The sequence below is a fragment of the Phaseolus vulgaris genome, chromosome 10, assembly GCF_000499845.2.
Source record: "Phaseolus vulgaris cultivar G19833 chromosome 10, P. vulgaris v2.0, whole genome shotgun sequence".
NCBI lineage: Eukaryota > Viridiplantae > Streptophyta > Magnoliopsida > Fabales > Fabaceae > Phaseolus > Phaseolus vulgaris.
Genome location: NC_023750.2, coordinates 16488397 through 16499320, shown reverse-complemented (window position 1 = coordinate 16499320; position 10924 = coordinate 16488397).

Sequence of the window (10924 nt, the reverse complement as noted above, 5' to 3'; positions counted from 1 at the left end):
TTTATAAAAAATAAGATGCTTTTATTTCCAAGTGTTTTTCAAAAAATTATTTAACCATTTCTTACACCAAACCTTATCTAAAAGAAGACAAAATATATGAATATTACCGTTTTTCTTGCCGTGCTTGTTTTGTCTTTTGTTGTTGAACTAGAAGCGACGTTACCAACGTAAATTTATTGGATTATATAATATATAAACTGTGTTTAGCTTCATGTTGGATTAAAAATTAACTGAATATATCAAAAATTAATTTAGAGTTAAAAAGACTTAATTTCACATAATCAATGTTACCCAAAATCAGTTTTGCAATATTCCACCACCCAAGCACACACAATTTGCAAACACACAATTTGCAAATATATGGATGAAGATGTGGATTGATCTAAATGACGTATTATTTTATGAATGCATGTAAACCAAAGACAAAATATCTTAGTACTAGAGTCGAACAGAACATGGCTGCATGGGAGTCACATGGATTGATAAAATTAATTATGTTATGCAATGGACGTACAAGAAATTTCATTTTCGAATATTATGCCAAAATATATAAATACCTCTTACACTTTTCAGATATTTTATAAATGTTCAACGTACATCGTTATAGCTAGCTGGCATATAAAATATTTCCCGTATATATTGGCCACCTTTAAAGAGAAAATGCCTTGCGAAGACATTTGTTTATTTATTTATTCCAAATGGTTATGCTTCTTCACCTATTTTATTTTACTAATTGTACCATGTAGCGGATGATTGACCGACCGTGTCAAAGCAAACTTTAAGGCACTTAATAAATGACAGTAACGACAGTTACCAAAGTATTTTATAAGTCATAATTACGTCCTAGATTATACGGGAAATATTTCCGAGAAATCAGCTAAATATTTATTAACGGAAAGATATTAAAGTTATTCTTCAGATATACCAACATACCTATTGTTCTGCCGGTGACCGGAAACGTCTTCGTGCGTAGCTTCTACTCGCGAGCTAGGGCACCTTCATCTTCAACTCGGATCTCCACCTTCCTCCGTCGTGAGCACCTAAAAAGAAGTGAACAAAGGGGCGCCCTCGCGACCGTTTGCACTCCGACGATCAAGTCAGCAAGCGAGAAACATCAAAAGAACACACCTCCGTATTGAAGCACCGTGAATGGATGCTCTGAAGGTGGTCGAATGACCGAGTAACTAACTTCTCTCTAATTGCCTGTGCGTACAGTGGGTCCGCGAGCAAGCAACTAGAGCGTGTGTGAAAGACTGGGTCTGGCCCCTTGTCTCAAACGTCTAAAGCCCCTTTTAAACGCCTAAAGCATATAAAGAGTTTTAAAAGGCATTGAAAGCGTTTAAAATGTTTAAAGCGTTTAAAACATTTAAGGCGTTTAAAGTGCTTTAAAGCGTTCAAAACGTAAACTGAGTAAAAACGTACCTTAGTAAACTTTCAGAGAAACTTATACACCTTGATGTTTCAGTGCTTACTGCCATGTGTCCTTCTGGCTTGATCGCTACTCTAGGTGGAGGGCCTTACAGCGCCGTAACCCAACTTAGGGATATTCCATCGTGTAAGTCCTCCTTCCTCGAAGTGCATCTGGCGCGAGGGGTGACTTTCTGGGTGCCAACTCATGCGCCCCCAGCCTCTAGTCACTCGCCCTGGGAGTGTATCTACCTTCCTCTCGTACTACGCACATGGTTCGCCCCTGGGCGTGGCCCTCTCATGGGTCGTATCTGTCCCAAGGGTCTCCCAGAGGTGGCCTGGGTACTTCACGAGTCAGATTACCCTCTACTGGTACTAGAACTATGGCCCTGAAGCCACCTCTCTCTTCTCTTCATTACTGTTCTGAGGTACCAGGGCCCGAGGCCTCCTTGCCCGTACCGTGGCCTCTTATGGTGTCGCCCCTTCCACGGTCTTTCCTACCCGCGAGTATCGGGGGGTGACACCGTCGACGTCTGAACTTGGCGACGCCTCATCCTGGCGACACCTCATCCTGGCGACGCCTCATCCTGGCGATGCTTCAACCTGGCGACGCCTCATCCTGGCGACGCTTCAACCTGGCGACGCCTCCACCTGGCGATGCCTCCACTTGGCGACACCTCAAGCAGTCAACCCATTGACTTTCCTTCTTGGGCTCCCTTGATGGGTCCCACCATATGTTTGACTTTGGCCTTGACTTTGGCTTTGGTCAACGCCCGGGGACGGGACGGTACACAAGCCCCCCAGTCTTGAGCTGACAACTTGTTTTTAGCGGAAAGACTAAGGCCTCGCCCTATCGTCCACGTGGCATTCTGATGACATGACATTCTCTGCGCAATTTGACATGAGACTTTCTGCGTTGGTGACGTGACACTTTAAGCCATTCCTTAATCTCTCGACGCGTGGCCTAATCACACGGCCACAACTTAGTGCCTCTCGCGCTTCTCAAGTTAACGTTATACCTTTTGATCCTGCCGGTTGACTCGAGTGCAAGAGTCTTGCCACGTCAAAGGTATCTTCTCTCGATCAGCTTCGCACCACGTTAGCTTCCGTCCTTCAAGCCTCGATTCCTCGCAAGAACCTGAAAGAAACAGAGTGGCGTCGCTGCGGCCGATTGCGCTCCGACGCTCAAGTCAGTGACGGAATCACCAAATACTAAGAGAGAAAAGCTAAACTCAAGGAACCGTGCAAATGCTCTCTCAGCGTACTCAAGTGTTCTCAAAAGCGTAAAGAAGTGTTCTAAACGCGCGTACCTCAGAAGTTCGTTAGAGTTTCTTATATACCTGAGCATTTTCTCTCTCCTGACGGTTACACCTCTGGACACGTGGCTCGCATCCAACTGTACACCTGTCACCATCTGGAGGCACCTTCTACTTGAGCGTCACCTCTACTCTTCAAGCTATCCGACTAAGTTACCCATGCGACGAGTAACTACAGCTTCCTTGGAGCGTGACCCCTTAAGCGGCGAGTACGGGGTGTCACCATGTACACCTTCTCTGTGGTCTCGCCTGCTGCTATCACGATCTGCTTTGCTTGCACATCGTGCATGTTCTGGTAAACTGTTCCCTTGCCTCGACCTCTTGCTAGGGAATGATCATCTGATAACTTCGTCCTTCGTACTCGTACCCCTTGAAGGCCCTAAACAAGCCTTCCTGATCCTTCGGCGATGTCCTCCTTTCGGCGGTCTCTGACCACTTGGTCGCCTAAGCTCACATACGGCGACTATGACACAAGCCTGGTGACCGCCGGTTAGATATGCTAGAGATCGGAGAACGCCAACTTAACGATTGGCGACTACACAGACTTCCCGATGTACTTCCCTTCTATCAGCCAGGTGTTCTGCTCAACACGCCTATATTATCGCTTGCTGCCACGTCATCACTTCCGACTACCTGGTCGATACACCTTTCAAAAACGAGCGCTCCAAATCACTGTTTCATCACTTCTTCGTATTCTACTCACTGTTCATCTTCTCCAATTTTCTCTGCAATCCTTCTTCGCACTTCTAATCTCCACCAAACCTGATACTCAAAAAGGTATTATTTTTCTCCTTCGATGACCCTTCCCTTTAACTTTTGTACTGATATAACTGTCTGGGCCTGTTTATTTTTCTTGCATTCGCGTTCTTCTTCCTCATTTCTCTGTTTCTCCCTTTCTGAACTTCTCGCGTGGGTAGAGGTTTTCTTAGGGTTTCTCTCCCCCTTTCTGCCTTAACCCCATTTGCTAAACCTTTTTCCTTTCTTCATTCTTCAGCTCTCTCAGTGGCGTGTACCAAAACAACAGCCAATCCTCCACCCCCAAAGATCAACTATAGGGCCCTTTACCCCTGGGCTCCCGACGAGCTGCTCACCGAGTGCTCTAGCCTGACCACCATGAAGGCTTGGAGGGATCATATCGAAGGATCATGGGTCTATCAGCATCGTGCCTTTGCTAGGAGGCACAATGAAGATATCGATGTGCTTCCCTGTACTCCAGGCAAGCCTATATGTGGGGATGAGAGGGCCAACAATGGCGTTCCCTTCTTCTACTTTTACCAGACCGTATTCAAGCGCATCGGGATGCGCTTGCCCTTTTCGGCGTTCGAACGAGAACTACTCACAAAGATCAACGTCGCCCCAGCCCAGCTACATCCCACAGCTGGGCTTTCGTAAAGGCGTTCGGCGTCTTGTGCGGGTACCTTGGCCAGCCACCCTCAGTCGATATCTTCCTCCATTTCTTTGAGGTGAAGAACAAGGGGAAGAGCTTGTGGGTGAGCCTGAGCAGCATTGCTGGGAGGGTCATCTTCTCCCTTTTCCAGCAATCATACAAAGGATGGAAAAGGAAGTTCTTCAAGGTGTGCTGCTCCAATTATGACCACGCAGCCTTGGACGGCTTTCCCCTATACTGGGTGGAGGAGGTCAAGCTGACGAAGCCCAAATCCTTAGACGAGCTACCCTCGACTGATCGAGAGGTTTGCCAAATCCTGGCCAGTGTGGGGACTCTTGACACCTCTATACTAATAAGTCGCGAGTACGATGTTGAGGCTCTTGCTAAATACATAAGTATGAGAGTTACCCCTCCTAGCCTTCTATTCTCTACTTTTGCTTGTTTTCTGCTTGGTGTATGATTTATCTGCTCTTCTTGTGTAGTAACTTAGCTTGTGCCTAACCCCTACTGTGTTTATTCTTCTTGGTGCAGATTAAAAAATGGACAAACAAAGACGATTGAAGCTTGCCCAGATTTTGAAGTCCTAAGGCGAGGCTTCCTCAAAGGGGGCTGGGGATCCCATAACTCCAACCTCTGAAACCGCTCTTAACTCTCCTAACCTTCGCCCCCAACACCCACCTACAGCTGCATCTTCCCCAGCTATACCTCTCCAATCCACCCCCCAAACTCACCACCCCCCATAGCAGCTGATCCTGCCGGTTGACCTGAGTGCAAGAGCCTTGCCACGTCAAAGGTTTCTCCTTCTGGATCAGCTTCGCACCACGTTAGCTTTTGTCCTTCACACCACAATTCTCCGCAAGAACCTGAAAAAAGACAAAGTGGCACCGTTGTGGCCGATCACGCTCCGACGCTACAGTCAGTGACGGAATCACCAAATACTAACAGAGAAAATCTAAACTCAAGGAACCGTGCAAGTATTCTCTCAGCGTACTCAAGTGTTCTGAAAAACGTACTCTGGTGTTCTCAAAAAGCGTACCTCAAAATCTGTTAAGAGTTCCTTATATACTTGAGCGTTTCTCTCTCCTGACGGTTACACCTCTAGACACGTGGCTCGCATCCAGCTGTACACGTGTCACCATTTGGAGCCCCCTTCTACTTGAGCATCACCTCTACTTCTTCAAGCTATTCGACTAAGTTACCCATGCGAGGAGTAACTACAACTTCCTTGGAGCGCGACCCCTTAAGCGGCAAGTACAGGGTGTCACCATGCACACCTTCTCTGTGGTCTCGCCTGCCGCTATCACAATCTGCTTCACTTGCACATTATGCATGTTCTGGTAAACTGTTCCCTTGCCTCGACCTCTGGCTAGGGAGTGATCATCTAATAGCCTCGTCCTTCGTACTTGTACCCCTTGAAAGCCTTAAGTAAGCCTTCCTGATTTTTCGGCAATGTGCCCCTTTAGGCGGTCTCTAACCACCTGATCTCCTAGAACTCACATACGGCGACTATGACGCAAACCTGGTGACCGCCGGTTAAACATACCAGAGATCGGAGAACGCCAACTCAACGATTGGTGACTACACAGACTTCCCGACGTACTTCCCTCCTGTCGGCCAGGTGTCTCGTTTAACACGCCTATATTATCGCTTGCTGCCACGTCATCACTTCCGATTACCTGATCGGTACACAAGTCCCCAGTCTTAAGCTGAGACTTGTCCAGCGAAAAGACTAAGAGGTCACGTCATCGTCGATCTACGTGGCGCTGGTACGGATTTCCGTACGTTCGTACCCTCTGCCTTTCTGACGCTCCACCAACCCCTTTTCAATCACGCGACACGTGGCTTCATCAACGGTCGTCTTTAAATAACGATTGCGCTTCCTAAAACGTTCGAAAACCCTTAAAACCTTCGCGCTTTTCACTGTTCCATCATCTTTCTTCACTCTCAAGCACTCCAAGCATTTTCTCTGCGAACCACGAAGCTTCTCGTCTCTCTCAATCCTCAACTTTCTTCAACGCTCATCCGATCACAAAAAGGTAACCCTTTTACTCCTTCTATGGATACTTGCTGCATTTTAATCGGTTCGCATCATCCATTATCTGTCTGAAGCATATGTTGTGGGCTGTTTTCTCTTTTTCTCATAACCTAGGGCTTTGTCCTTCATAACGTTTATCCCAGTGAACCCTTATTCGTTTGTTCTGTCTTCTTCGTCCTCAATCGAGTCGTTCTCTGTTATCCTCATTCATCCCTTTCTATTTCCTTTGCAGTTCCTGCGATGGCTCACACGAAGTCCACTGCTAACCCTCCTCCTTCATCGCGAAACCCTCTACCCAAACCTCGCAGGGTTGCCCCTGGGGCAAATCCTCCACCAGCGCGCAACCCATCACGAGCCTCTGGTGCTCCTTCTAATCAGGCTGAGAGGCCTACCTCTTCTCACGCCAACCCTACTCAGGCAACTCCACCAGTCGCCGGAGGAGCCCCCCTTCTTCCGCAAGACTATAAAGAACTCTATCCCTGGGCCACCCCAACTCTGCTGAAAGAGACCTCTTCGATAAACACCGAGTTGGGCGTGCACCGATTGAGGAAAGGAGATCAGCCCGACCTTTCCTTCCATAAAGAGCATGATAGCAAAGTGGTCGTGCTGCCCTGCTTCCCGGGTGAACCGATCTGTGCGGACGAAAAGGGGAACAACGACGAGTTGTTCTGCTTCATCTACACCACTTTGTTCAAGAAAGTGAAGCTTAGGCTTCCTTTTACCCGTTTCGAGAGAGAGCTGCTAACCGAGCTCAATATCGCCCCCGCCCAGCTTCATTCCAATAGCTGGGCGTTTATAAGGGCGTTCCAAATTCTTTGTGCGCACCTGTTGCTGTCGGCCTTAGTCAACGTCTTCCTCTTCCTATTTGAGGCAAAGAATCCCGGAGATCACCTCTGGGTCAGCTTGAACGGGATTTCTGGGAGATCCATCTTCTCAATCTTCCAGCAGTCTTACAAAGACTGGAAAGGGAAGTTCGTGAAGGTGTGCCAAAACGACCAAGACCCCTCACTGCTCGACGGCTTCCCCTTGTATTGGGTACACAAGGGGAACAAGGACTCTAAGGACAACTTCAGAAGACCAAGGAGCCCTGACAACATGGGGGAGTTAGACAAAGATCTTTGTCTCTTCTGGAAGAGCGTGGCTGCCGCCAACATCACCTTCCCCACTACCTCAATCATTCCCTACGAGTTTTTCGAGAGCCAACTCGAAATACACATAGGTTAGCTCCTACCTCCACACCAAGTCCTTCACTCTATTTTGGCATTCTATGATTCTGTGTTGACCTTGATCTTTCATCCATGTACCACTTGTGTCATTTCTGTATGAATGCACTTTCATGTTTTGCTTCTGCCTTGGTTGCTGATCTATTTTTTACCTTGTGCAGATAACATGTTGGGAAAAGGGAAATTGGCAGAACTGAGGGCGATCGCCCGATCCCACAAGCTTGCGGCGGGCTCCCAAGCTGCGCCTAAATCTGGATCGACTTTTGCGTCGTGTTAGCTTCGGTCCTTCGCCTTGATTCACCTCAAGAACCTGCAAAAGACGGAACGGCGCCGCTGCGGCCGATCACGCTCCGACGCCCAAGTCAGTGACTGAACCACCAAATACTAAGAGAAAACTTAAGAACTCTCAGGAACCGTGCAAAATTCTCTCTCAGCGTACTCAAGTTCTCGCAAGTGTAAAAGAAGTAATCTGAAACGCGCGTACCTCAGAAGTTCGTTAGAATCTCTTATATACCTGTGCACTTTCTCTCTCCTGACAGTTACACATCTGGACACGTGGCTCGCATCCAGCTGTACACGTGTCACCATCTGGAGCATCCTTGACTTGGGCGCCACTTCTTACTCTTCAGGCTTTTGGCTAAGTTACTTATGCATGAAACAACTCAGCGCATAGCTGCCTTGGAGCGTGATCCCTTCTGCGTGGCGAGTACGGGTGCCTTCATACACACCTTCCCTGTGGTCTCGCCGGCCGCCTTCATGATCTACCTCTCTTGCTTCGTCTTGCATGTTCAAGGTAAGCCGTTCCCCGACCTCAACCTCTGGCTAGCTAGGGAATGACTATCTGACGACTTTATCCTCTGCTTCGAAAGCCTGAACAAGCTTCTATGATCCTTTGGCGATGTCCTTCTTTTCGGCGATCTCTGATCACTTGGTCGTCTGGGTTCGCCTCCGGCGACTTCATCACAAACTTGGTGACCGCCGGTTTAGGTATGTTAGGGATCGGAGCACGCCAACTTAAGGACTGGCGACTGCACGAGCCCCCCGACTTCCTTCCCTTCTGCCAGCCATGGGCCCTGCTCAACACGCCTACATAATAGCTTGCTGCCACGTCATCACTTCCGACTACCAGGGCGGTACAAAGGGTATGAATCCTTTGGACAAGCCTTGTTTAGGTCTGTGAAGTCAAAGCACATGCGCCACTTCCTGTTGCTCTTCTTTACCAGCACGACATTAGCTAACCATTCAGGGTACTGGACCTCCCTGATATGGCTTGCGGCGAGGAGCTTTTGCGTTTCATCCCTAATCGCCTGTCTCCTCTCCTCATTAAACTTCCTTCTCCTCTGTCGCACTGGTCTTACCTGTATGTCCATTGCCAAATGGTGACACAAGAAATCGGGGTCGATTCCCGGCATGTCTGAAGCAGACCATGCAAAAGCATCCAGATGCCGTTCTATCACCTTGGCGATTTGGTCTTGGAGCTCACCTTCCAAAGATCTTCCCAACTTGAAGACCTTGCCCCCGATCTCCCTCTCGAGCCACTCCTCGACGGGTTTGGGTCTGGTTTCCCTGGCGATCACCGCCCTGGCGATTCCCGACTCCCTCGCTTCCTCTGGGCGGTTTCTCGCTTCTTCTTCCCGTCCGACGCTCTTTCCCTGAACCTCAGCGTATACCATGGTGACATCGCCTCCGGCGGTCACTTCCATCGCCTCCGGCGGTCACTTCCATCGCCGCATCAACAACTCGCCATTTTGTTGGCCTGGGCTTCACATCGGGAGGCGGCGTCGTGGTGATGTAGCTCACCGACCTCTTACTCTTGAGGCTGTTTTCGTAGCACTTCTTTTCCTCCTTTTGGTCGGATCTTATGGTGATCACCACCCCCTCCATTGAGAGCAACTTAACCTTCATGTGCCTGGTTGAGGGCACAACTCCTATTCTGTTGAGGATCGGTCTTCCCAACAGAATGTTATACGCCGAGGGGGCCTTCACGACGAGGTACTTGATCTTCTCCGTCCTCGAGGCCACCTCATCCGTGAACGTTGTTCTCAGCTTAATGTACCCCCTGACCTCCACCTGATCGCCAGCGAACCCATATAAGCATCCTCCATAGGGCCTTAACTGGTCGAGGGGTAGTTGCAACTTGGTGAAAGTCGGTCAGAACATTACATCGTCGAGCTGGTAACCCAGGGCCAAGCACGAGTCAAGGGTGTGACCAAAACTCTGGTGGAATTCGCACCATGCGTTTGGTTTTGGCCCGAACTCCTTATCGCCAACTTTCTCAGGCGCCTTAACCCTGACAGCTATGTTGGGAATGGCAATCAGGTCTGCCAGCCCCATGACGAACTTGTACCTGGGTGGGCGATTGAACTCCCTGGGGCGCCCTGGGCCCCTTCCCTTGTTTTTCTTTGGATCGTAAGGATGGCGAGTCCTCTGATCCTTCTTAGCCGCCACCGTCTCCAGCACCCTCTGGGGCTGGATTCTAGTCTGGGCCCGTGGCCTAGCAGGAGCCACGCTCCCTCTCTTCCCGGCGACTTCACTTTCGTCGGCGATGTGGGCCACAACAAGTCGCCTAACTTCAGCAAACGTGGCGGGGTGGCCCCTAATTAGCGCCTCGCAGAAAGGTCTAGGCAACACGCTCTTTTTGAAGGCGTATACCAGCATCTCCTCGTCTTTGGCGGGCGAGCGGACCATCTGTGCTCCAAAACGATTCAAATAGTCCCCGAGGGACTCTCCCTGATACTGCCTCACGTCGAACAGGTCATAAGACACCCTAGGTGGCGCCTTGTTCACAATGTACTGGTCGACGAAAAGCTTCGAAAACTGCTGGAAATTGGTTATGTGACCTGTAGGCAGGCTAACGAACCATTCCAGCGTTGTTCCCTGGAGCGTGCTCATAAACATCTTGCAATAGACAACATCTGAGCCTCCTGACAACATCATCTGCGTGTGGAACGCAGTGAGATGTGTTTCAGGATCCTCCACGCCGGTGAAAGAAGCTTTCACAGGTACTACGCTCGTAGGGATCGGCGTGTCTGCGATCGCCTGAGCGAACGGCATCGGGAAAACGCGCGGTGGCGATGACGGTACAACTTCCTCCACATTTGTGCGTCCTCTCTGCTCGTGAAGAGCTTGACGCAATTCCTCAGTGACCTTGCTGAGCTCTTCATTTCTGGCCTGAGAGGCGACCAGGTCTTCATGCATCTTCGCCTGCTCTATGCGCGATGCCTCCACATTTTCTTGCAACGCGCGCATGATCTCCATCATTTGCGCCATGGTCATGGCGCCTTCTGCAGTAGCTGGCACAACGGGACTGGAACGCGTACTTCTCATCTTTCTCATGAAAAATCAACGAATCAAACTTCAACGACCAAAACCTTCACCAGCGGAACGATCGATCCAGCAATCAATCGGTCAAAACCTCTTAAACTACAAAGAACCTTCAAGAACGCAACCACAACAGCACGGAATTGATTCGGATGCAAAAACCTTCACAGAAACTTGCAATGTCAACACGAACCTACCACTTCACCAAAACTCCCGATTCACCGATCAGAAACTC